Genomic DNA, 26,203 nt, shown 5'->3' on the forward strand with positions numbered 1-26,203 from the left:
TGGCCTCAAGGTTTTTACTTGCCTTTTCCATGTACTCTGCCATTCTTGAGCGAAGGCCAAGTACATAGTCCACTATGTCTTGTTTAGGCTCATGAAGAGGTCTCTCCCAGCCTTCTTTAACAAGAGCAAGTGGTCCCCTTACAGGGTGGCCAAACAGAAGTTCAAAGGGTGAGAATCCTACTCCCTTCTGAGGCACCTCTCTGTAAGCGAAAAGCAGACATGGCAGGAGGACATCCCATCTCCTTTTGAGTTTTTCTGGGAGCCCCATGATCATGCCCTTTAATGTCTTGTTGAATCTCTCAACAAGGCCATTAGTTTGTGGATGATATGGTGTAGTGAATTTATAAGTCACTCCACACTCATTCCACATGTGTTTTAGGTATGCTGACATGAAGTTGGTACCTCTGTCAGACACCACCTCCTTAGGGAAACCCACTCTGGTAAAGATACCAATGAGGGCCTTGGCTACTGCAGGGGCAGTAGTCGACCTAAGGGGAATAGCTTCAGGATACCTAGTAGCATGATCCACTACTACTAGGATGTACATATTTCCTGAGGCTGTGGGAGGTTCTAGTGGACCAACTATGTCCACACCCACTCTTTCAAAGGGGACCCCCACCACTGGAAGTGGAATGAGGGGGGCCTTTGGATGCCCACCTGTCTTACCACTGGATTGACAGGTGGGGCAGGAGAGGCAAAACTCCTTAACCTTCTGGGAGATATTGGGCCAGTAGAAGTGGTTGACTAACCTCTCCCACGTCTTGGTTTGTCCCAAATGCCCAGCAAGGGGAATATCATGGGCTAAGGTCAGAATAAACTCTCTGAAACCCTGAGGCACTACCACTCTCCTAGTGGCACCAGGTTTGGGATCTCTTGCCTCAGTGTACAGGAGTCCATCTTCCCAATAGACCCTATGTGTTCCATTTTTCTTGCCTTTGGACTCTTCAGCAGCTTGCTGCCTAAGGCCTTCAAGAGAGGGACAGGTTTCTTGTCCCTTACACAACTCTTCCCTTGAGGGTCCCCCTGGGCCCAAGAGCTCAACCTGATAAGGTTCCAGCTCCATAGGCTCAGTTCCCTCAGAGGGCAGAACTTCTTCCTGAGAAGAGAGGTTCTCTTTTTGGTGTTGTGTTGCAGCTGGTTTCCCAGCTGACTTTCCTTTTCTCTTGGTAGGCTGGGCCATTTTTCCAGACTCCAGCTCTACTTTTTCACCCTGTGCCTTGCACTGTGCCCTAGTTTTGACACACACCAGTTCAGGGATACCCAGCATGGCTGCATGGGTTTTTAGTTCTACCTCAGCCCATGCTGAGGACTCCAGGTCATTTCCAAGCAAACAGTCTAATGGGATATTCGAGGAGACCACCACCTGTTTCAGGCCATTGACCCCTCCCCACTCTAAAGTTACCATTGCCATGGGATGCACTTTAGTTTGATTGTCAGCATTGGTGACTGGATAGGTTTGTCCAGTCAGGTATTGGCCAGGGGAAACCAGTTTCTCTGTCACCATGGTGACACTGGCACCTGTATCCCTCAGGCCCTCTACACTTGTCCCATTAATTAAGAGCTGCTGCCTGTATTTTTGCATGTTAGGGGGCCAGGCAGCCAGTGTGGCTAAATCCACTCCACCCTCAGAGACTAATGTATCTTCAGTGTGACACCTGATTTGCTCTGGGCACACTGTTGATCCCACTTGGAGACTGGCCATTCCAGTTTTAGCTGGATGGGAGTTGGAAGTGGTATCTTTCTTGGGACAGGCCTTGTCTCCAGTTTGGTGTCCAGACTGACTACAGTTTCGACACCAGGCCTTTTTGGGATCAAAGTTTTTACCCTTGTACCCAGGATTGTTTTGTGAAGAGGCTCTGGGCCCACCCTCCTGTGCAGGTTTTTGGGGGCCTGTAGAAGACTCTTTACTATTTTTATTTTTGGCTGTCTCACCACCTTTCCCCTGGGGAGGTTTTGTGACCCCTTTCTTTTGGTCACCCCCTGTGGAAGTTTTGGACACTCTAGTCTTGACCCAATGGTCCGCCTTCTTTCCCAATTCTTGGGGAGAAATTGGTCCTAGGTCCACCAGATGCTGATGCAGTTTATCATTGAAACAATTACTTAATAGGTGTTCTTTCACAAATAAATTGTACAGCCCATCATAATCATTTACACCATTTCCTTGAATCCAACCATCTAGTGTTTTTACTGAGTAGTCTACAAATTCAACCCAGGTCTGGCTCGAGGAGTTTTGAGCCCCCCTGAATCTAATCCTATACTCCTCAGTGGAGAATCCAAAGCCCTCAATCAGGGTACCCTTCATGAGGTCATAAGATTCTGCATCTTTTTTAGAGAGTGTGAGGAGTCTATCCCTACACTTTCCTGTGAACATTTCCCAAAGGAGAGCACCCCAGTGAGATTTGTTCACTTTTCTGGTTTCACAAGCCCTCTCAAAAGCTGTGAACCATTTGGTGATGTCATCACCATCTTCATATTTAGTTACAATCCCTTTGGGGATTTTCAACATGTCAGGAGAATCTCTGACCCTAGTTATGTTGCTGCCACCATTGATGGGTCCTAGGCCCATCTCTTGTCTTTCCCTTTCTATGGCTAGGATCTGTCTTTCCAAAGCCAATCTTTTGGCCATCCTGGCTAACTGGATGTCCTCTTCACTGGAGTTATCCTCAGTGATTTCAGAGTTGTTGGTCCCTCCTGTGAGGGAACCTGCATCTCTGACTATTATTTGTGGAGTCAGGGCTTGAGAAGCCCTGTTCTCCCTAAGTAGGACTGGAGGGGGGGAATTTCCCTCCACGTCACTATCTTCATCCTCTGTGTTGCCATCCTCAGAGGGGTTGGCTTTTTCAAACTCTGCCAAAAGCTCCTGGAGCTGTACTTTGGTAGGTTTGGAGCCCATTGCTATTTTCTTTAGTTTACAGAGTGACCTTAGCTCTCTCATCTGGAGATGGAGGTAAGGTGTGGTGTCGAGTTCCACCACATTCACATCTGTGCTAGACATTATGCTTCTAAAAGTTGGAATACTTTTTAAGAAACTAAACTGGTTCTAGAATCTAATTCAAACTTTTAACAAACTTTTAAACTCTAAAAGAAATGCTAACAGGGACTAACACAAGGCCCTAGCAGGACTTTTAAGAATTTAGAAAACTTTTCAAATTGCAAAAATCAATTTCTAATGACAATTTTGGAATTTGTCGTGTGATCAGGTATTGGCTGAGTAGTCCAGCAAATGCAAAGTCTTGTACCCCACCGCTGATCCACCAATGTAGGAAGTTGGCTCTGTATGTGCTATTTCAAAGTAGGGAATAGCATGCACAGAGTCCAAGTGTTCCCCTTAGAGGTAAAATAGTGGTAAAAATAGATAATACTAATGCTCTATTTTGTGGTAGTGTGGTCGAGCAGTAGGCTTATCCAAGGAGTAGTGTTAAGCATTTGTTGTACATACACATAGACAATAAATGAGGTACACACACTCAGAGACAAATCCAGCCAATAGGTTTTGATATAGAAAAATATCTTTTCTTAGTTTATTTTAAGAACCACAGGTTCAAATTTAACATGTAATATCTTGTTTGAAAGGTATTGCAGGTAAGTACATTAGGAACTTTGAATTATTTCAATTGCATGTATACTTTTCAAGTTATTCACAAATAGCTATTTTAAAAGTGGACACAGTGCAATTTTCACAGTTCCTGGGGGAGGTAAGTTTTTGTTAGTTTTACCAGGTAAGTAAGACACTTACAGGGTTCAGTTCTGGGTCCAAGGTAGCCCACCGTTGGGGGTTCAGAGCAACCCCAAAGTCACCACACCAGCAGCTCAGGGCCGGTCAGGTGCAGAGTTCAAAGCAGTGCCCAAAACACATAGGCTTCAATGGAGAGAAGGGGGTGCCCCGGTTCCAGTCTGCCAGCAGGTAAGTACCCGCGTCTTCGGAGGGCAGACCAGGGGGGTTTTGTAGGGCACCGGGGGGGACACAAGCCCACACAGAAATTTCACCCTCAGCGGCGCGGGGGCGGCCGGGTGCAGTGTTAGAACAAGCGTCGGGTTCGCAATGGAAGTCAATGAGAGATCAAGGGATCTCTTCAGCGCTGCAGGCAGGCAAGGGGGGGCTTCCTCGGGGAAACCTCCACTTGGGCAAGGGAGAGGGACTCCTGGGGGTCACTTCTGCAGTGAAAGTCCGGTCCTTCAGGTCCTGGGGGCTGCGGGTGCAGGGTCTTTTCCAGGCGTCGGGACTTAGGTTTCAGAGAGTCTCGGTCAGGGGAAGCCTCGGGATTCCCTCTGCAGGCGGCGCTGTGGGGGCTCAGGGGGGACAGGTTTTGGTACTCACAGTCGTAGAGTAGTCCGGGGGTCCTCCCTGAGGTGTTGGTTCTCCACCAGCCGAGTCGGGGTCGCCGGGTGCAGTGTTGCAAGTCTCACGCTTCTTGCGGGGAGATTGCAGGGTTCTTTAAAGCTGCTCCTTTGGATAAAGTTGCAGTCTTTTTGGAGAAGGTCCGCTGTCCTCGGGAGTTTCTTGTCGTCGTCGAAGCAGGGCAGTCCTCAGAGGATTCAGAGGTCGCTGGTCCCTTTGGAAGGCGTCGCTGGAGCAGAGTTCTTTGGAAGGCAGGAGACAGGCCGGTGAGTTTCTGGAGCCAAGGCAGTTGTTGTCTTCTGGTCTTCCTCTGCAGGGGTTTTCAGCTAGGCAGTCCTTCTTCTTGTTGTTGCAGGAATCTAATTTCTAGGTTCAGGGAGAGCCCTTAAATACTAAATTTAAGGGCGTGTTTAGGTCTGGGGGGTTAGTAGCCAATGGCTACTAGCCCTGAGGGTGAGTACACCCTCTTTGTGCCTCCTCCCAAGGGGAGGGGGTCACATCCCTAATCCTATTGGGGGAATCCTCCATCTGCAAGATGGAGGATTTCTAAAAGTTAGAGTCACCTCAGCTCAGGACACCTTAGGGGCTGTCCTGACTGGCCAGTGACTCCTCCTTGTTATTCTCATTATTTTCTCTGGCCTTGCCGCCAAAAGTGGGGGCCGGGGCCGGAGGGGGCGGGCAACTCCACTAGCTGGAGTGTCCTGCGGTGCTGTGACAAAGGGGTGAGCCTTTGAGGCTCACCGCCAGGTGTTACAGCTCCTGCCTGGGGGAGGTGTTAGCATCTCCACCCAGTGCAGGCTTTGTTACTGGCCTCAGAGTGACAAAGGCACTCTCCCCATGAGGCCAGCAACATGTCTCTAGTGTGGCAGGCTGCTGGAACCAGTCAGTCTACACAGATAGTCGGTTAAGTTTCAGGGGGCACCTCTAAGGTGCCCTCTGTGGTGTACTTTACAATAAAATGTACACTGGCATCAGTGTGCATTTATTGTGCTGAGAAGTTTGATACCAAACTTCCCAGTTTTCAGTGTAGCCATTATGGTGCTGGGGAGTTCGTGTAAAACAGACTCCCAGACCATATACTCTTATGGCTACCCTGCACTTACAATGTCTAAGGTTTTGCTTAGACACTGTAGGGGCACAGCGCTCATGCACTGGTACCCTCACCCATGGTATAGTGCACCCTGCCTTAGGGCTGTAAGGCCTGCTAGAGGGGTGTCTTACCTATACTACATAGGCAGTGAGAGGCTGGCATGGCACCCTGAGGGGAGTGCCATGTCGACTTACTCATTTTGTTCTCACTAGCACACACAAGCTGGTAAGCAGTGTGTCTGTGCTGGGTGAGGGGTCTCTAGGGTGGCATAATACATGCTGCAGCCCTTAGAGACCTTCCCTGGCATCAGGGCCCTTGGTACCAGAGGTACCAGTTACAAGGGACTTATCTGGGTGCCAGGGTGTGCCAATTGTGGAATCAAAAGTACAGGTTAGGGAAAGAACACTGGTGCTGGGGCCTGGTTAGCAGGCCTCAGCACATTTTCAATTCAAAACATAGCATCAGCAAAGGCAAAAAGTCAGGGGGTAACCATGCCAAGGAGGCATTTCCTTACAGTAGTGATGAAGTGCTCCAGGAGATGAAGAGAAACATTTGTGATTGGTGGAGGCGTGAGAGCGAGTTGAAGCTGAATGTACGCCCATTTGTGAAATTGCAAGAAGAACTGACAAATGGGCGGGATGGGGATATAATAATGCGTGGAGACAGGCTGATGCCTCTTAATGGAGTAAGAAGAAAATTGGTGGTGTTGGCACACAAAGGCCATCTAGGGCAGACTCTTACTAAGAAAAGACTAAAGGAGAACCTTTGGTGGCCAGTGAAGGACTGACAACTAAATGAGTGGGTGGAAAAGTGAAACATGTGTAGGGATAGGGAAAAAGATTGAAAGTAACAAATGAAGGTATGGGTTCTCTCAGTGAAGGGGAAGGTCCGTGGATGAAGCTGTGTTTAGCTATAATTAGGCATATGGATTATTTAAATGAAAGTGAGCATTTTGACATAGTTATGGTTGATGTGGATTCGAGGTGGGTGATTGTGGAGTTTGTGAGGAATATAAATATGGAGACTGAAAATAAAGTGCTAAAAAAATTCAAAGGGAGGGAAACTCAAGTTTACTTGTGAAAGACAATGGAACACAACTCACGTCTGTGGTGATGAGAAATCTCTTGTGTGGAAATGGTATTAAACACATTCGTACATCTTTGTATGACCCCCAGGGAAATGAAATGGCAGAGCGAGTGAATCGAATGCTGAAGGGTGCTATACAGATGGCAGTACAAAATAGGAAGGAGGTGAATGAAACAGAAGAAAAAATGGTGTGCGCATACAACACTATAGAAAATTAAGCGACAGGGGACACACCATTCTGGAGGATGAGCGGTAGGAAACCGAAAACAAAGTTGTCGCATCAGTGGATAGCTGAGAAAGGAAAGGAAAAATAAACAAGAAAGAAGGTGGAAGGATACGCAAGGGAGATTTTGTGAAAATAAAATTGGGAAAAAAAGGGAGTGGTTCTAATAAGTTTTAGTGTCCCATGGAGGTACGCGAAGTTCATGAATGGCATGTGGTATTAATGAATGGGCAAAAATGGAACAAAAGGAAAGTTACATTTTATTGTAAACAAGAAAGTGTCACCCAAGAAGAACGCAAAGCGTGGAAAGAGGGGGCGTAAAAATGTTCAGGTTTCATGTTTGTGGATGATAAAGAATTACCAAGTGAGGGAGGGGAAAGAAGGGTAGCGAACTGAGAACTGGAGAGTGTAGAAGGAAGAAACAAGGAACTATGTGGAAAGGTGATTGAGGAAAGGAGTAGAGAACATAGGATATGTTGAATGCCAGTTAAATTTCAAGACTATGGCCCTCATTACGACCCTGGCAGTCGGCGGTAATTTGGAGAAAGGTACTGCCAACTGGCTGGGGGGACCTTTTCCCAAATTATGACATAGGTGGTTTGGCTCAAGCCAAACCACCAATGTACCACTCCGTCTGCCAGGGTGGTAACGGCTGCTGGGCTGGAGACTTCGGTCTCCAGCCAGGGGGCCGGCACAATCCCACCCTCAGGATTATGACCCCACCTACCTCCGTGGTTTTCGTGGCAAGTATACCGCCACGAAAACCATGGCGGTAGGCATCATCAGTACCAGTGAATTCCTTCCCTGGCACTGATAGGGGTCTCCTCTACCCCCTCCTTAGAGTTCTCCCCCGCCCTCCCCCTTCTTCTCCTCCCCCCTGCACATTTACACACACACACGCGCACACATACACACTCATACACACTCATACACACACGCATAGCCACATCCACCCACGCATGCACACATACATACCCACACATCGCAACACACACCAACATACATTGTCGCACAAATGCATTCACAACACACAACATACAGTACATGTACACTCACATTCAGTCATTCATGCACTTATTCAACGCGACTCACACCGCAAGCACGCATACAAAAACAGACACACACCCCACACACACACAACACCCCCACCCCCTCTCCTGTCGGAGAACCCGACTTACTTGCTTGCAGGGGTTTCTCCGGCAGGAGACGGGATGAGGCACTGTTGCCAGCAGCAGCATCTGCCAAAAAAACACCGCCAGGCCTTATCATTGCTCATGATGCGGTCGGCAGTGTTTTGCAGGCGTGGCGCTGCTGCTGACAGCAGCGCCACCTTACCGCCGTCTGCCGCCATAGCCGCAACGGTATTCCGACAGCCTTCTGGCGAAATTCCATCTACGGTCATAATGCAGGTGGGAGGCTGGTAGCTACGGTATGTTGGCTGCCATCGCCATGGCAGTAGGTGGTCAATACCGCCAATGTTGTAATGAGGGCCTATGTGATGAATTAAAATTATGTCTTCATTCATGTGGTGATTATCAAAATCAAATTTACCTGTAAAAGTTTAATGGAGGCTCTTAGGACATTTAAGCATGTTGTTGTACTGTCTAGGAACTTGGGTACAATGGTTATTCTTTTGTTCTTATTACAATTTTGTTCTGTGGGAAATAAAGGGGATAAGTTATTATTGGGAATGTTGGGAATGTCACCCAGCTTTGTGCACGACATTCATGATGTCATGAATGGCATGTGTGGAATGTTGGCACGAAGCTGGGTGGCAGTTGGAGGACAGCAGTTGAGGGAAGAGGTGGTTCATCTTACATGCTTGTATCTAAATAAACTTAACATATTCATTTAAACGGTTGCTCTTATCATTACAAGTACAGATTGTTGGGTCAAAGGTTTCCCATAGCATAGTAACTGAGGATCCATTATTATAAACTCACTGGTTGTGCCACTTTTAAATGGGATGTGAGAACCTCGGATTTGGCAGAGTAGGAGCAACACTGATTTATGGTGGTACTTCCACATGTGGTTGTTGATAGTGAGGGTGTGATGAGGCTTCCTCGTGACGTCTGCAAGAGCTCCATAAAGCCTCACCATCTTTAGGTAAATTTTTGCAGTCAAACCAATGTGCATGAAGTACTAGGTCAATCTCTGAAGTAGACTAGGGGGGGGTCATGTAAAGCTATAACCAATCACGCGGCTAAACATTTTTTGAAGGTCGGCAACATTTTTTTGTAAACATAAATTCGATCATTATCTGCACTGCGGAAAGCACCTAGCCATTCTAGCACTGAAAATAAGGTATTTCCTACTTATGTCAGTTACAGCCAACGGCTTCCTCCTGTCGTTTGCCTTGCACAAAGAGTTTGTTAAAGCCATTCCAATATCGGGAACTATATCATGACCAGTGCACACAGCCGCCAATCGAGCTCTGTGCCTGTATTCTGCGAAATCCAATAGGACACTGTTTTGACACAAATACCTACAAGAAATGTTGACTCAACTCTAGCTTGAACTGAGTGGAAGTAGGTAATCATTCATCAGCACCCATACAGCATGGCACACCGGCGCACAGTTTGAATTCAGATGCCAGGAATACAAATGCCAGGCGTTATATGCAGAGAAGCGAGTGATACATTTACTATGTCTGTCATTATAGTCAAGGGATGTGTTTTATATCATCTCTTTCACATGATAACTGTTATGTTTCATCAAAGTGAATGTGCGCGGCCTGTGGGATGAATGGGACGCACAATGAATACACTCAACACAGTATAGTAGTGGAGTAATGCCCTTGGCACCAAGCTGCGGGTCCCTTTATTTACTAGGCTCCTGACGTCAGGAACAAACCACCAAACACCTTTGTTAGAGGGGTATACTGCAACCCTCACGGTAGGTAATCAAACAAAACACCCCTGACAAAACGAACCACATGGTTCGACATAACATTCCTCCTCAACTTGAAGTAAAAATAAAAAAACATTAAAGAAATACGTTAATCTGATATAACCAATAATACGCACATTATTTCACCAACCAGGGATAAAGGCGTTTGCAAACTTTCCTTACCAACGCTACTTCAAGAACATATATCTATTAACACACATAGGGCCCGATTACAACTTTGGAGGACGGGGTTAATCCATCCCAAATGAGACGGATATACCACCTACCGTATTACGAGTTCATTATATCCTATGGAACTCGTAATACGGTAGGTGGTATATCCGTCACATTTGGGACGGATTAACACCGTCCTCCAAAGTTGTAATAAGTCCCATAGTCCTTTAGTTTTACAGTGGAAGAAGGCTGGGGACGCAGATCATATCTGTCCACACCCTTTCGGAGCACAATATCAGCTGTGGGACTATCAGAGGGGAGATCAGTACATATCCCACTTGTATCACGCTCTGTTTCACTGCTCCAAGGTAGCCCCAACAGGCCCTGTACGTCCCCTGAAGGCCTCTCAGACTCAGATAGAGAGCTCTCATTAGCAGATGGTGCCATCCCAAACTCCTCATCCTCGCTTGGAAAAAAAACAGACACTTCAGACAGCCCTTGCTCACGCACCTCTTGGTGATATCGCTTAAACCAGGACACATTCCTAGTTAACAAATCATTACCTCTTTTAGCAGTTACCAATGTGCCCTTTACTCGGACTACTGTCCATGGAGTAGACTCAAACGGAAGTTAAAATTTTCCTCCCGGTTGTCGGTTCTTCACCAACACCAACTCTTCTCCCACTTGTAGGTCTTGGATGTGAGCTTGTCTCTTCCGAGATATTCGATCATTCTGTTTTTGGCGATTACAGAACTGGGCAGCCACTTGATCATGGTTCCAAGCAGGATCAGTCACTTGGGGAATTGTGTCTCTAACTCCACGTAGCATGCAAACTGCACTGGGTGCCATTCCTGTAGTGATGTGAGGCTTCAAGCGATATTCCCTCAAAAAGTCAAATAAGGCACATTCCAAGTTCTTGCCCTGGGCTACTGCAATCCTCAGCACCTTATTTAATGTCCTCATGAATCGCTCCACTTCTCCGTTGGCTTGAGGCCAATGAGGAGTGATCTTTCGATGATGGATAGCATGTGAAGCTAGATAGGAGGCAAACTCATGACTCGAGAAAGGGGGGCCATTGTCCATTCTCAGTTCCTGCAGGACCCCATGGGTGGCCATTATTTTTTCCAGACAAGGTACCACTCTCTCCATGGTGGTGGATTCCAGGACTTCCACTTCTGGATATTTCGAGAAATTGTCCATAACAACTAACATGTGCCGGCCATCGGGTAGGCTGCCTAAATCCACACTAGCCCTATGCCATGGAGTTTAAGGGATAGGCTCCGTGATGATGGGCGGCGGAGGGTCAGCCTTGCCAAGTGCTTGACACATGTGACACTGTTGTATGGTCTGTTCTACCCGGACATCCAGACCAGGGAACCATACCTTGCTTCGCAACCTTGCTTTGGTTTTCACCATGTCCTAATGAGCAGCATGTGCTAAGTCAATTGTCCTTTGTCGCAAAGCCTCCGGGATGACCAAACGACTGCCCCGCAGGCGACAGTCCTCAGAGGAGACTGCCAACTCATGTTGAATGCAGTACAGTGACTGCAGCATTGCACTTGCCTCTGCTGTTCTGCGAGACAGGTTTTGTTTCAACAAGTGCCATTTCCCATCACGGACACATGACATCGCCAGCTGTAGAGCCTCATCCACCTGAATAGCCTCTTGAATTTCTTTGAGGGACATCAGGAGTGGCCGGGATCGCTCCACCACCAGCCTCACGTATTCTTTGACCGCCTCCACCACATCTTCTTCCAGAGCCGTGACTGGTCTGGCCTTGAGAGGTGGTCAGCTGGATTTTGTGCACCCGGTCAGTACACCACTGAGAACTGGTATCCCTGTGGTTGGAGGATCCATTTTTCTATGCAGGGAGGAGGTTGAGATGCAGACTTAGGACAGAGGAAGAGAAGTGTGGCTTGTGGTATGTGTGTACAACAAATGGATGACCATATATGTACAGATGAAAATGGCGACAGCCCCATTGTACAGCTATCGCCTCTTTTTCGATGTGTGAATAGCGTTGCTCTGTCGCTGTTAATGCTCTGCTGGCATAAGCCACTGGCGCCCATGCCCCATCATCACCTTTTTGGGAAAGAAAAGCCCCAAGTCCTACTGGGCTGGCGTCTACAGATATTTCAGTGTCTTTGGATGGGTCAAAGTATACCAACGTGGAATCCGTCGATAGTGACTGCTTGTTGCCTGAAATGCAGCATCCTGCATCGAATTCCACTCCCACAGGGCGTGTGCCTTCATGAGTTCCCTCAGAGGAGCGGCGAGGGATGTCAGATTTGGGATGAATCTTCTGCAGTACATGACCATTCCCAAAAAACTGCAGATGCCTGTAACCGACGTGGGGGTGGGGGCAGATTTTATATCTGCCATTTTCTCAGGGTTAGGCCGAACTCCTTTTTCAGAAAAATGGTACCCAAAAAATGCAATATACTGTCTCAAAAATTCACATTTTTCTCTATGTACTAAATCCCCAATAATAATTGGTTGGCAAACTTCCAATGTTAGGAGACACTTGAACTATACAGATCAAATCATGTTCTGTTTCAAGCATCACATTTCAAAAGTTACAAACACTTTTTGCTTACTATGCTTAACTCTGTCTATAATATTCTATGGTGCAGAGGTCACACACACTGGTGGGTCTAGCTCGCTCTTTAAAACATCATAAAATAATTACAAAGTAAAATTCAAGGCCCCAAAAATGTAGAAACAGTGATGGACATAGACAGATTTTTCTGTCTCCTGACCTTTGCTTAAGAAAACACAGAGCCTGGGGAGAAGGAAACCATTTGAATCCCACACCCAACCCTCTACATAACAAAGAATTGTTGTGCTTTTTGAATGAGGCAAAGCAAATGCTTTGAAGCAGGGCGTCCACTGATTTTTGACTCATTTTATAGACAAACAGTACATTACTCTTTCTTCTTTTCCTCTCTGTGCTATAGCGATATGAAGCTGCAGGATGTAATAATTCCCCTGCATTTCGACCCCAATCCCTGTCCCATGCTGGTCTTGGTATGATTCGTGGAAACTGCTGCATGAGATTTCCCAACACAACACATTCAGTCATTCGGTACATATCAGCCTGGCATTTCTAGTGATCATGAATGTTTCACCAACTGGGGCTGTTTATAAGATGAGGATTTGCACCATTCGACTGTCGATTTCCAACACTATTAGTTTGGTGGAACAACATTTTTTTGTGGCCTCTATTGAAGAATTCAAATGTGGAAGCAAAATATGTTTTTACCTTTGTGAAGAAAGTGGCATGTCTTAGAGTTGAATGGTGTGTCATAGAATGGAGAGGCATGGCATAGAGTGGAAGAGCATAGTGTGAAGTAAATTATTGTAAAGTGGTGTAGAGGGGAGTAACATAAAGTCGAGTGGCACAGTGTGGAGTATGCATGGTGTGGTACTGCAGTGCCATTACAAACAACACCTTCCCAATTGAAATGGCCATTACATTTGTACAGACGTGCAGTTTTACTATGCACAAAGGATGATGTGTGGAAACGTCATCACTTAGTGAATTGATGTGTTTTGCTCACATTAAAATAATTGTTTCCACCACACTTCAGTATTACAAAAAAGGGCTTAATTTCTACTTATCTAATTCTGATGTATTCTGAAATATCAGCACAGTTAATTTTTGTTGTGTGCTAGAAAAAAATAACACCCTACAGCCTGTCCTTCCCCGTTGTTAGCCAGCAGAATGAGTTGTCACATACATTTTCTCACTTTGAAATTAGGGAAAGAAAAGTAAACACCAAGCTCCCTTGGAATACAGAGCCTGAAATTTGATCTGTTTTTGAATGCACAGAAAATGTGACAAGACGAGAACAAAATTTAAAGGTCTGTTTACAGAAAGCCAGTATGCAGAAGAAAACAGTAAACAAAAGATGCTCACAGGAGGGGCAAACTCAAGCTGGACAGCCTGAAGCAAATAAAGCTAGCAAATGGAAAGAAAGCAAATGTGAGCTACAAACCACAAAGCTACCAGCAAGCACTGGGCGAAATGCATTCCCAAGGAAGCTTTTAGAACACCCACAAGGAGTCGTAAGCAAACAGGACAGCTGCTTTGTCTGGTAGGATACAACTTAAAAAGTAATGAAGATTACAGGCAAGTCATCAAATAATAGCAATTAAAAGGTTCAACAACATTGTTCTGTCATTCACATATCTGGGTGGTACATTTCAGACCCACTTCACATCTAGTCCTAAGTAAATACTTATTGACACTATAAATTGGCATGCTCACTCACTTTTAAGTGAAGAAATGAAAGGTGTAATCAAAGTCACTGGAGAAGTGCAATATCAACGTTTCGCTCTACTCAGCAGTAGAAGGCCATTTGGGTGCAATTAAAATCTGTTGATCATAGGGTTTAGAAACATTTTTCCAGACTTTTTCTTTTTTAGAAATGTATATAAACCTAAACAACTCAGAATTTTAATCTCCTCTTCTACTTAAGACCTTCCCTGTCAGCAAAAAGCCCACTATATATAGCAGTTAGCTTGCAGAATGCAGCCTTAGTAGCAAAACTGTATAGAGGTTTGGAACTTTCAGTATGTCCAATTCAAAGATTGCACACAAAAATGTCCCTGTTATGCCATACTTGGTATCCCAATAAGTGGCTTATATAATAAAGAATGTATATAGTCTAAGAAAATAAGGCAACACAAAGCTTTAAAAGAGGGGTCGATGACACCTTCACATTAGATCTCCTGGCTGACTTATGTATAATGCTGCATCGATTTGAGTAGCTAGCACAATGACGGAAATGTCAAGATAATGACTTCAATCAGGTCTGGTTTTGATCTGCCTTTTCGCAAACAGCACGAAAACAGTGCACGCATATTAACAACAGAAGGAAACAGACTCATGACAGACACAAGCAGCTCCTTCTTCAGTTAGTAAAGGAAGAAAAGTGTAGTGCACATTAAGCATTAATGCAGCAGTCACCTTGGTGTAGTTTAATATAAAAGCAAGCAAGCAAACCACCCGATCTCCCATGAAAGTAACAGAAACACTTCTGACACAAAGTTTCAGTGACAGGAATAACAATCAATCATCCAGGTCTAACCACCAACTAAAGTTTCAGTGACAGGCATAACAATCAATCATTCAGGTCTAACCACCAACTATAATGTATTAGGTGGCATTGGCTGAGAAGTGAAAAGTGAAAACAGATCCCTCCCGACAGTAATTGGACCATATGGTATTACTTGTACATGACCATAAAAAAAACGCAGCTTGTAACTGGGTTATCAGAATGAAGGAGCAGGTGTGGTGACATAACATGACCAGGACTTTTGTGGATGTTATTGCTGACCACCTTGTTTACTGGAAAAGTAAAATGTGGTTATCAGTTGTGCTCTTGTGCCTTTTAGTGGAGTATCTGAGCTGTCCACACATCAATGGCAGTTCAAGAGACTGTATTCATCGCCTGTTGCTGTGAGCAATGACCAGTGTGCGGAGGTGTCCTGCACAAATACAGATAGGCTACCCTCTCTAAAAATAAACTTATACTAGATGTAAGAATATCTTCTTCTTGATAAAAGGAATAGTACAGAATACTAGAAAATATTATCAATTGGAATCAATTGGACTCTTAGTGTTGCTGCAGGTGAAGTAGATGAGATGTAAGTGGTACAACTGGTACAGACTAAAGTTCAATCTGAAGATATTTTTGGAACAAATTGAGTGCGAGGGACTAGTAGCTTCTAACTTCCATACCAATACACAGTTCCATACTCTAGCTCTATAAATATTTATATATTCTATTTTTCTTTATTACTGTCCTATCCCTACGTAGTGGCAGCAGGTGACGTTTGAAAGTGGTGGGGTGTACAAGCTTGGGATGAGTGCTGTAATAAAGGGAGAGTTTTTAGGGGGGAGGAGGGGGAGTTTAAAAAAGTGTGGCAAATGGTGAATTTTCAAGCATATATGCAAAGCAATAAGGTTAATAAAGTAACTGTGAATGTGTAGTAATGACATCAATAAAGAGACTTCATATGATAGTGACCTAGGTAGCTGCTTATTCAGTTTAACCACAGAACTTCACAACAGACTTTGGGGTAAAAGTGTTAGGGACTGTGTTTGAGTAGGTCCTTATGCAATAGAAAATGTGCTCTGTAAAAGTCGATGAGAGGAGCTAGATTTGTGTTATATCATACACCATTATAGCCTTCTCATGAAAGCACTGTAAATAACAGGACAAGACACAGACACAAAGATTTGGTGTATCAGACTGCCACACCTGATCTCTCACAATACAATTCAGCCTTTCTGCCAGATTGGAAAATGGGTAAGAACAGAGTGGAATCCACTGTTCTCCTAAGTACCTAACACAACCCATAATCCAACAATATACTTCCTTGCTAAATTCTTTCTTTACATCTCTTTGTTCACTCTGCAAATGAAGCTTCATGGCAGCACAGAGTTTCAGACAGAGGCCGAGACTGGTAATGTTACTCAAAGCAAGGTAGGAGAATCGTTGAACCATGTCCTCACTTCTCCCTATTCCGGTTACTATTTGATGTACTAAGAGACACCACAATTTTTCCACAATCATACAGTGTATAGTCATGCCAAAATCAAAGTCACAGCTTTAGATGTTACTTGTGTTGGGAGTTTGTGCACCTGGTAACACATTATGCATCCAAATTATGCTATAAGTATATTTGATGTGTGTAGGAAGCTGGCTCTGTATATACTATATCAAAATGAGGTATACTGTGCACAGAGTCCAGGGGTTCCCAGAGGCTTAACAGAGGCTAAAGTAGAAAATACTAATGCTCTCTTTTGTGGTAGTGTGATCGAGCTGTTAGGCTTATCAGAGGGTAGTGCAAAGCATTTCTTGTACACACACAGACAATAGAAGAAGCACACACTCAATGACTTAACTCCAGACCAATGGTTTTTATATAGCAAAAATATATTTACTTTATTTATTTCTAGAACCACAAGATTCAAGTTCCAGGTAAGGACTTCAATAAATTTGCGTTTCACACATATATCAATAGTACTTTGTTTGAAATCCATAAGTTATACAGTTTTTGAAATTTGGCAATTATCTGTTTTAAAAGTTAACAGTACAATTTTCAGAAACAGTTCCTGGGGGGAAGAAATGTTAGTGTGATTTACACGTAAGTACTTGACCTACAGTTCCAGTCTCCGGGGGTTAGGAAGTCCACAAGTTGGGGTTCATGTTAACCCCAAATACCCACCACCAGCAACATGGGGCCGGACGGTGCAGAGGTCAAAGTTGAGGCAATTTTAACAAGGGCTCCTATGGAGACTGGGGACACTTGGTTTCAGATCTGCTTGTAGGTAAGTACCAGCGCTTTCAGGGGGCAGACTTGGGTGGTTTTGAGGAGCACCAGAGCGACACAAGTAGGCACCAAACACACACCCTCAGCGGCACAGGGGTGGCCGGGTGCAGGGTGCAAATAGAACATCGGGCTCCCAATGCTTACCTATGAGGGAACCCTGGGGGTCACTTAAATTCTGCAGGCTGGGACCAGGGAGTCTATTCAGGAGAACCACAGGCTGGACAAGTAGGAGGGCTGCCTGCTGAACATTGCTGCACCGGTGTTCAGGTTCTCCAACACCTGCGGGCTGCAGGTGCAGTGTACCTTTAGGCATTGGATAGCTTCGTCTGGAGCTTTCACATTCAGGGGGTTCCTCTGGATTCACACTGCAGGCGTCGTCGTGAGGGGCAGGAGAGGTCAACCCAGGGTGGGTACCTGTTCGGAATCACCTGGGGATCCAGTTGGGCCACCTGGACACGGGCCATGGGCGTCGGGTGCAGAGTGGTCAGGAGCTCGCTGATCCGGGGAGGCTCTGGAGTCCTTTGGTGTAGTTTTTTTTTATTGACAGGGCCATTGTCCTCTGGAGTTCTTGGTCCTTTGGGGTGCAGGGCAGTCCTTTAGAGCTTGGCAGAGGTCACTGGTCCTGCAGGATGCGTTGCTTTCTTGTTGCAGGTTCTCTGAAGCCAGCGACAGGCAGGTAGAGCTGGGGTCAAGTCAGTTTGCATCTTTCTTCTTCTCTGCTGGGAGTTCAGCTTAGCAGTTCTTCTTCTTTCTTGTCAGGTGGCCAGGAATCTGGTGTGCTGGGTTCAAGGAGGCACTTATATCCTGGATTTAGGCGCGTTACAGGGGTCAGACGGCAGTAGCCAATGGCTACTGTTCCTGAGGGTGGTTACATCCTTCTTGAGTCCACTCGGTTTAGGGAGGGGGGCATACACCTAACCCTATTGGTCCCTGTCCTCCAAACCAAGAAGGAGTATTCTACAGGGAGGTGGTCACCTCAGCTGTGGACACCTTAGGGGTAGCCCTAGCTGGGTGGTCACTCCTCCCTGTTTTCCCTAATTTTCCCGTTGGACTTGCCACCAAAAGTGGGGCTTTGTCCGGGGGGGGGGGTGGGCAACTCCACTAGCTGGACTGCCCTGGGGCCTTGTAAACCTGAGGGCTGACCTTTGAGGCTCACTGCCAGATGTTACAGTTCCTGCAGGGGGGAGGTGTGAAGCACCTCCACCCAGGACAGGCTTTTGTTTCTGGCCACAGAGAGCACAAAGGCTCTCATCCCATGTGGTCAGAAACTTGTCTGAAAGTGGCAGGCTGGCACAGACTGGTCATAGATGGGGCATCTCTAAGATGCTCTCTGGATGAATTTTTCAGTACATCCCACACTGGCATCAGTGTGGGTTTATTGTGCTGAGATGTTTGATACCAAACTTCCCAGTATTACGTGAAGCCAATATGGAGCTGTGGAGTTCATAATGACAAACTGCACTTAAAATGTCTAAGAATGGACTTAGACACTGAAGGGGCATATTGCTCATGCAGGTATGCCCTACCTATGGTATAGTGCACCCTGCCTTTGCGCTGTACGGCCTGCTAGAGGGGTGACTTACCTATGCCACAGGCAGTAGTTTCTTGGCATGGCATCCTGTGAGGGGTGCCAGGTGGACTTTGCCTTTTTCTCACCACCAGCACACACAAGCTGTAAGGGCAGTGTACATGTGCTTGATGAAGGGTCCCCCGTGGTGGCATATTACATGCTGCAGCCCTTTGCGACTTTCCCTGGCCACAGGGCCTTGGTACCATGGGTACCTTTTACAAGGGACTGAACTATGAGCCTGGGTGTGCCAATTGTGGAAAGAAAGGTACAGATTAGGAAAAGAACACTGGTGCTGGGCCCTGGTTAGCAGGATCCCAGCACACTCTCAATCAAAGATGGCATCAACACTAGGCAACTAGTGGATGTTGGGGGGTAACCATACTAACAAGGGCACGTTCCTACAATATTTGATACTGCTTTTGTTTCCTGTATATACTTTACATGCCAGATCAGGGATTCCCTTGTCATTTCAGACCTGGAATCAGTGCTCACTTATTAGTCAACAGCTCAGTAGCTTCTGGGACCTCTGGGTGCATATTTTAAATGCCAAACTACTGCACTCCTAATTGTAGTGTTTTATTGGCTACAAGCTGGCTACAAGTGTCCCGCCTGAGGTACCTGCACCATTCCTATCTAGTGATATCAACATTTCAACATCTAACTATACCAATTAGGTCCACACTGCCATAGATAAAGGAGTTCCCCTTATAAAGCTTAAAACAACCAGAGCCAACCCCACAGTCCCTTGGCTCTCGGCTAAGCTCAGAGAAATGAAAAAGAAGTGCAGAAGACAGGAAAAGTCTTGGAGAGCTTTACACCTGCTAGAGGAAAAAGCTAAATATAGACGGCTGATTCTAGAGTACAAGATTTTGATTAAATCTGAAAAAACGCTTATTTCTCTGGAAAAAATACAATCAGGCCACAAACTCACCCGAGATCTTTACCAAACAGTGCAGGAGTTATTTACTTTGCCTACACCACTGTTGCCACCCCCTTATGAACATCACTGTGATAAAATTGAATCTGTTTACAGAGACCTCAGGAACTTTGGCCCCGATCCACCTACAGCAGCTTCATGGGAGCAGATCCTGATTTATCACTCGTTTAGTGAGTTTCCCACTATCTCCACTGATCAGATTGCAGAACTCCTATGCCTCACCAATTAGGATCTCAATCAGATCCATGACAAGCCAAGATTTTTCATGAATTGTAGAGTACCACTGCCCACCTCTTGGATGCTCTCTTCAAAAGGATCATGGCAACCGGCATCTTACCATTGGATTGGAAAACAGCGTCAAATCTTCCACTTCTACAAAAGACTACACTAGACCCCGCAGAAGACAACAATTATCGCCCAATCTCTCGACTTCCACTGATGGCTAAGGTCCTTGAAAGACGTCTGTATATCTCTCTATCAGAATACCTGGACCAAAATAACATCCTGGGCTATGCACAATTTGGCTTTAGGAAAGCACATAGCATCGAAACTGCTCTTATTACAGTGATTGTAGAAGTCAGCGATATCCTAAGCAAAGGTGGAAAAGCAGTAGTAATCCTGCTGGAGCTATCTGCTGCCTTCGACACAGTCAGTAACACAATTCTAGTGAAGAGATGCCTGGCAGACATTGAATTCCTGGGATCAGCTTTGAACCTCCTATGCTCTTTTCTTGATGACAGAGTACACTTCCAAAACTTTCATCCTTTCATGCGGAGTTCCTCAAGGGTCCTCCTTAAGACTTTGTTTAACATTTACATAACTCCTTTTTTTAAATTGATAAAGGATTTCCGCTTCATTACAATCTCATATGCGGATGACATCCAAATCGTGGTCCCTATCTCTGACAGCATCAACGACACAGCTCTACATTTCAAAAACTGTATGTCAGTGATTGTGAACTGGATGAGCTCTCACTGCCTAAAGCTAAACTCGGATAAGACCGAGGTTAATTTGCTCGGTTTCGATGCTGTGCTATGGAACTTCGATTGGTGGCCTCATTTTTTAGGTCCACCGCCTATCCCAGTACTTAACGTCAGACATCTTGCTCTGGTTATGGACTTCAGACTTGTTTTTCTAGAGCACATGAACCAGTTAACATCATCATGCTTTTTTACCCAGAAAATAGTAAAAAATATTCTAGAGCACATGAACCAGTTAACATCATCATGCTTTTTTACCCAGAAAATAGTAAAAAAGATTCTGCCCTTTTTACATCGCAAGCTTCAGAAGACTGTGGTCACATTGCCAGTCCATTCCAAACTAGATTACTGAAATGCCTTTTATGCTGGTGCCCAAATAGGGGTCCTAAATAAACTTCGAAGAATTCAGTATGCGGGTCTGTGTACTAAAAAAACTGAAAGGACATGAGTCAGTCTCAAAGGCCAGAGAAGAACTTCACTGGCTCCCCATCGGCAAGAGTCGCCTTCAAATCACTCTGCATGGCTCATAACTCTCTTTATCAATCGCGTTCTGTCCCTCTAAAAAAAAAAGGATTGGTCGTCCACCACTAAGAAATTTACCTCTCCAAGACTTTTTAAAGCATCCTGGGGTGGCAGAAGCTTCTCACACTACACCTCCCATCTCTGGAACTCGCTACCGGATCACATAGGAAAACAGCCCAACCTGTTATCATTTAGAAAACTTCTTAAAACATAGCTATTTCGACACTCTTAGCTTTTTAAGCTCCTCATAGCACTCATATGCAATTGCATACTAGCATGACTAGTTTTTTGATTTCCCCCCAGGATGCCACTCTTTTTCTGAGTAGCTTCTCACTCTTTTAAGGGACAGCGTATTTTATATACTCGAGGCAGCGTGAGACAACCTTGGGCATTTGTACGCACTTTATAAATTGATAAACTCAAACTGAGGTGGGCCTACCTGGCAATGCTGTGTTTGACAGGGACCTGCTCTAACATTAGCTGCGTCTCCCTGTACTCAAGAGAAAGCTGCCAATGTTGACCAGGGCGGGACATAGACAGATGCACCCGGACACTGGTAGAAGAGAAGTGGCGCATGGAAAAACCACCTCTCATTAAAAACACACATACACGCACACACATGCATACAAGCATGCACACACACAAGCCCACACACACATGCATCAATCGTATGGTGTAAGTGGCAAGTGGATGCTTCTAGGTGCTTTGTCATAAATATCTATTAATTGAGATAGCTGTTGTAATGTCAATAATGACTGGTGTGCTGGGTACTTCATCTGTTTCAGTTTTCTGCTCCGGGGAGGGTCTTGTAACAGTAAATGAGCACCATTTACAAAGGCAAACATATCTCATATCTGATATCATGATTCTCGTACTGTACCCAAGATGCAGCTGACAAGCTAAGGAGGCAGCTGCCACTCCTTCAAATGTTTAAATTGAGAATCTGCTGGTTCCTTTAGACTGCATCCCAGCATCAGCTGCAGACAGAATTAGGTTCAACACCTTGTCGGAGAGTGCGTGCATGAAAAACTAAAATATGTTGGCCCTTAGCTCCCCCCTACTGCCACCATGTGTGCTCCGTATTTATTATACGGCGCACCATGGCGCTGGGTAGGGGAAATAGCGTCAACATTTTTTATGCTATTGATGTACTGTGCAGGATTTATTGGCGCTAATGCTGCAGAGTACACAGGGGCCCATTGAAAACAATGGCATGCCCCCTTTTAATGCCTGCTCTGTGCAGGCATTAAAAATAGCCGCTAAAAATGCCACAGTGGAATATCCTAGATTCCACTGTGTAATTTTTGCAGTCCCCCTAATGGGGGATGCCACCCTTGTATACTTTATGCCTGGAGCAGGCATAATGTGGCACATGGGGGTACAAAGTGGTGCAATGCATGCATTGCGCCACTTTGTAAATATGGTGCGGTGAATTAGACCTCGTTGGGCCACATTAGAGTCACCAGAAATGGTGCTAATGTGGCACAGGGAGGCGCTAGGCCTTCTTAAATCTGAGCCTTGGTGGTGTGGGTTGTTCGGGGCAATACAATACACCAACAAATATTTTAGTTTTTCATGCACTCACTCTCCAAGGAAGTGTTCCGCGCTGTCGGCGGTCATAGACTTTTACACTATAGTACACCTAAACAGTAAATTACTGTAAATTACTTAAATATTAAGGCCACTACCCGAAGCAGCCTTTACATTTGCAGACTAACCAATTGAACATATTTGCATTGCATTTCCTTCAGGCTGCTGCCACCCAGGTGAGAAGGTTTGTTTCTTGTTTAACCGTCTGCGTCTGCCCCTCCCTCGGCTTCATTCTCTGCACAAGAGACTCCAGCCCCTCCACTTTTGAGGAGTCTCAAAAGGTCGAAATTAAGCGCCCCAGGACGGTTGTCTTTTAACATGAATTAGAAGAACTGTTTTTGCTAAATTAAAAAAGTATGGGCTCGTTGTGACCCTTGTGTCTCTCCCGCTTCGACCTCTGGCTGAAAGTACCTCCAGGTGAAATACCAATGAAAAACTGAAAATTACCGTGGGAAGCGAGAGCCGGATTGGGACTCCTGCACTTATACATTAATAATGCATTGTACGCTACAGACACCGCCAGGCTGGGTTTCTGCCAACCGCAGGGCCTGCTGCCCTCTACCCCAACTGGCTGAGCCCCTCTGATCTGAGCTGTTCCTTGCTCAGTTGGTAAGGTAGCTGAGAGGGTGTAGTGCCGAGCGCAGAGATCTGTTTGTAACCTGCTTGTTTGGATTTCAGGAGTGCCCACCAGTCTTTCAGCCTTCTGGGTCCTTAAAATGAGTTTAATTGCGTTGGGTAGTAGTAGCTCCAAGCACTTAGGCGCCAAGAGGTCGTTGTGAGTGTGACAAGCACTGATATGTAGTGTGTCATCGGGACCCTGGCACCTGACATCAGACGCCCCAAGAAGGTGCACCACATAAAACGATTTGGCATTTTCAGACAGTGGGAGAGAGCTAGGGTCACCCCCAGTTCAGCAATCTTTACACCCCCAGAAACACAGTTCTAGTGGTGAAATGAAGTGGCAGCGCATGTTATTAACAGACTACCCACTGAACAGATTCTATTTCATTGAGAGAGAACATGTGCGGAGGTTAATGAGATGAGAGTGGAACAGGCTATGCTCCGCCGGGCCCTCTCGCTAGCAGTGCCCGGTGGTGCCTCTGGCAGAACACATTCTTCTAATAAGATTGCCTTTAAACTGTTAAGGGGCCGGTCTCTGTTAGGGGCCCGCCTGCCCTCCATCCACCCTGCCACAGGTGAGGTGGCTTCTTCACTGCATATTACATCGGTGGTGCCTGCCAATAGCCAATGAGGGCCATAGAAACAGGGTGAATGGGCAGGTTCTACGATAAGTGCTAGATGCCACGTGCGCCACTACTGTAGGCTAAGAGAGGGCTTCATGCGGGCGAAGGCAGGGCGAACTGCAGCAGGCCAGAGGTTCACACAAAACTCACTCACCTAAGTACTTATTCTTTGGTTTTTCTCCCTGGTGACTGGACTGCAGTGGCACCAACTATTAACCCACACTTTACAAGAACCTCGAAGGAAGCTGCCGGACTCCTCCCCCTGACCGCAGCCCACCAATCATAAGAAAATCAGCAGGAGTTGCTGGGTCTCATTGCAAGAAGCCAATGACACACCCACTCCTACATTGTCGCAGACAGCACTCCCTGCCATTGAGATTAATGCAGGTCTTCTGACTCCGCATTGGGACACGTGAATAACGCCCACAGTATAAATATATTCTCTACAGTAACACACAGCCAACCCACCAGAGTGTGGTCACTGCCCTTATGTATGCCTCCAGGTCAAGGAAAACCTCACCCAGGCAACACATGTGGAGGACCAAGGATCATCCTCCCCCCTAGAAAAAGAAACACAGCTTTACACATATTTGTCACAGATCAGCAAGCACATTTATTTATCAGTGTTTTTATGCACCCTTTTGTTACTCCCCGAGGGTGATAGGGTGATGCCCATTTCACTCCTTAACACTAGCCATCCCTGCCCCTTAACTTTCTAGGTCAAACATGAGGTGCTTACTTATGTCTGGCAGACTACTATTAAAATGAAGCAGCACTACAGAATGCTGGCACCAGATGCCTCTGGAGGCATCAATGGTGTATATCCTTCTGTTTGGCCATCTTTGTCTCATGTTGCTTCTCCACATCCTTGAATGTTACTGTTTCTATGAGCTAATCACCCAGACAGCCTTCCAATGAAGTGTGGCCCCTTGCCTACAGAGCTTGACTCTCCCTCGCCTGCCCCAGCTGTTGCAGAAGAGGTCTACTGAGTTGTTGCTCCTTTACAGAATATGGCTCCTCTCCTTCAAATGAGGCAGGCGCAAACTTCATGACCAATCAGAGTTTACTACCATGGTATCTGTGTTCGAAGTCCCCATATAGAGAGGAAACGGAACTTTCTTTAGAGAAGTGGATTAAGCAAACACTTGGGGCTCAGGGAACAACCTGCATAGATCACACTGTATAAGCAGCCTGTGTCAAAAATACAGAGCATCTGCCACCTTGTCCTAAGCATTGGTAGGGATGTAACTACTGGACAAATCTTTCAACATACAAAGACCTACCTGAACCACTAATCTTGTTTGTTAAGTATATTCTATGTGAATGTACATACGGAAGTAAACATATAGCTACCCTCCTGCTGCTAGTCCAAACAAAGTGCAGAATTGTGATAAAAAATACTGATTACCCACAAATGGGGGACTGAATCTGTGACATGGTCAAGTGTAGGGGAAATATACTTCAGAACTGATAGAAAGGACATCACACTAGTAGACGGTCTGACAGGTTTGGTAGATGTCCTGAAAGCATTACAGAGACAGAGGTTTTTCTACCTCCCTGAATAGAAACTACTAAGAGAAATAAGAACCCCAGTCTACTTTACTACTTCAATAGCTTGGAAACTTCTCCAAATTATACCTATAAAGAGTTACAGCTCAGAGAATGGAAATGTTTCTTAATTTTTCAGTACAAAAATATATTGATTAATCTTTTACATCCTATTTTTTTGTACCTTCTTAATATAACCCTACTCTATCCAACACAGGTTAAAATGAAAACGAATTACCATTTTCAAGAGATTACGAACATCCCTCACATCCATACTATACATGCTACACACAGTCACTTTCCCTCATCCATACATAGAAATGTTACAAAACATCCTTTTTGTGACACCACAGGTTTGGTAGTTTGCTTGCATATCTCTCATTGCATTGTAATCAACATCAACAACTTATTTACATCTTTTTGCACATTATTCAGTTCTTTTGTACACTAGTCATTTTAAAATCTTACAATCCTTTGTCTGTTGTATTTAACAACTGTGGGTAATTGTGCACGATCCCTAAGAACAATCTCACTCGCATGAGACGTTTTTACGTTCCTTGGCCCTCAGGTGTGGAACTCCCTGACAGAACATCTGAAATCTTGCACTTCCCTGCCCACATTTTGCAGACAACTGAAGATGTGGCTGTTTTAATCACCTTAGCTGGGA

At 45.5% G+C, this 26,203-nt stretch overlaps 1 protein-coding gene across 1 annotated transcript in view; it reads right to left on the reverse strand.

Annotated features, from left to right (window-relative positions):
* LAMA1 (laminin subunit alpha 1) overlaps positions 1-26,203 on the reverse strand; it is a 979,910-nt gene that overhangs the window by 829,516 nt on the left and 124,191 nt on the right. The window lies entirely within an intron of this gene.

Source organism: Pleurodeles waltl, chromosome 2_2, assembly GCF_031143425.1.
Source record: "Pleurodeles waltl isolate 20211129_DDA chromosome 2_2, aPleWal1.hap1.20221129, whole genome shotgun sequence".
In the NCBI taxonomy this organism is placed as follows: Eukaryota; Metazoa; Chordata; class Amphibia; order Caudata; family Salamandridae; genus Pleurodeles; species Pleurodeles waltl.